The sequence below is a fragment of the Aplysia californica genome, unplaced genomic scaffold (genome assembly GCF_000002075.1).
Source record: "Aplysia californica isolate F4 #8 unplaced genomic scaffold, AplCal3.0 scaffold00008, whole genome shotgun sequence".
In the NCBI taxonomy this organism is placed as follows: domain Eukaryota; kingdom Metazoa; phylum Mollusca; class Gastropoda; order Aplysiida; family Aplysiidae; genus Aplysia; species Aplysia californica.
In genome coordinates, this window is record NW_004797278.1 from 2482316 (window position 1) to 2484274 (window position 1959).

The following is a 1959-nucleotide window of genomic DNA, read 5'->3' on the forward strand; positions in this document are numbered from 1 at the left end:
GGGGGGGGGAGAGACATTAACATTTTTAGTTTTTATGCACAGTAGAATTGTAAATGGGCTGATTCATTAATGTCATGCTCATAATTGTGCCTGATCTACAACAGGGAACTGCTGCTTTTTATTTCCTTCCTTACTATCGTCATTTTTCCTCTACTTTTTTTGTATGTTTGTCACACTCTTGTGACCCGTTATTTTCGGGGTGCCTTGATAGTCGAAGCAGACTTTGTGCTGTTGAAGCTAAAAGAACAATGTGTATTTTTTGCTCGTTGGTTTGATTTTGCTCGTTTGTTTGTGAAGGTGTACAACCTTGGTTGGTGCTTGTTTGTTATTGTGTGAACTTTGACCTTTGGTTTGTTTGTTTTTACGTTGGAGGTTTGTTTAGGGGGGGGGGGGTAATCATTTTAAAGAAATTAATTAATTAAATAATTAACTAATGTTGAGCATGTTTATCAATTTGGTAAGTTCGTTGTAAAATGTTATTTTGCTACAATGTCCGCTTTGACCCCTTTGGTTCCGATAGTTTGTTTGGGTTTCTTAAAAGTTTGCCTTCCTCAGATGTTAAAAAGGTGTCGTTTTGTATTTTTTGTTTTGCTATTTTGTTTGATTTTTTTTTTAAGATTAAGTCTTCTGTTCATCTTAACTTCTGACAAAGTGACCTTTGCCTTCAAACAGTCCACTGACTGAAAAGGGGCGTCACTCTGACTGGGCAGGTTTCTCTCAATTACACACAGACTCACCCCTTTTCCCCTCAGACGCCGATTGAACGGGCCAGGATCAAAGGCAAAGTAATATATTATTCATTTGACTGTAACTTTAAGAGCAGAGAGGTTCCCCCTCCTCCCCTCCCCCTTTCCCCTCCCTGTCCGCCCAAGACAGAACTCATTAGAGCCCACCCATAGTTCTGCACACGTCTATGAGCCTACCAGGAGTTCCTGTAAACGGGAAGTCCCGCCATGCACCTCCCCACGGAGACTTCCGCTTGAGAGGCGTAAATGACGTCACGGTTCTAACATGCCTGATACAAAACATTCACTCTGTCTTTCTTCCTTAAATAGAAAACTTTCCTAAACTAAAAGATATTGAAACACCATAGTCCTCTTCAAGCCAAGAATGATCGGTAACCGAATGATCTAGATATCTAGATCTCTACACGCCACTGATGGCTGAACTCACTGGGGACACCGGTCTTGGAATTTTCACTTAGATCTAGATCTAGAGTTAGAGTTAGAGCTAGAGACTCCACAGTAAATATCTCACAACCTCAAAATCCTTCGGTTACCAATCATTCTTAGCAGTAGCAGTTCGAGGGTCGGCATAGCAGCGGACAGGTGAGACCCACCCTTCGCTACCTCAGAATTTCAAAATTCTAAATCTAGATCTAGTCAATGTCTCTAGTTCTGAGAAAGGGGACGGCAGAATTTTTGAGTTTCAGAATATTATGTCAAGCGTTTTCGAACTCAATTCATTGAATATCTTGATAACGACTCCAAATATTCTTACGATTGGTAGAGCAGATAGAAAATTTTCTTTCTGATCTCATCATGCCTCATAGCTCTAGTAACTCAAAACTGCCAAAAATTTCAGATAGGACTTTGTGAAATAATTCTGAAGTACATACTTACAGCACCACTCTGGTATGTTACGACCCGTTAAGACAGTAAAGTTGGGGATATTACGGCTCTTTCAGTCCATTGGGGTTATTTATGATTCGTTTCTCCAAAACTGATGTCTGTTATCTCAGACGATGTGATTCAAGAAAAAGGAGATTCAGACAACATTCTCTGACTATACCCACCATGTTGAAGAATTCCCTTTTCTAGGGAGTTCATCCATGGGCACTCTTATCACTGCGCAACATAATATTAACTGAATATACAGTGCTTGCTGATAAAGAGATTTGAGGAGATCTAGATCGAGAGAGAGTGAGTGAGAGAGAGAGAGAGAGAGAGAGAGAGAGAC

The 1959-nt window shown here is 40.4% G+C and overlaps 1 protein-coding gene across 1 annotated transcript in view; it reads left to right on the top strand.

Moving 5' to 3' along the window:
* LOC106011731 overlaps positions 1-1959 on the top strand; it is a gene marked incomplete in the record, with an annotated part of 24247 nt that overhangs the window by 17196 nt on the left and 5092 nt on the right.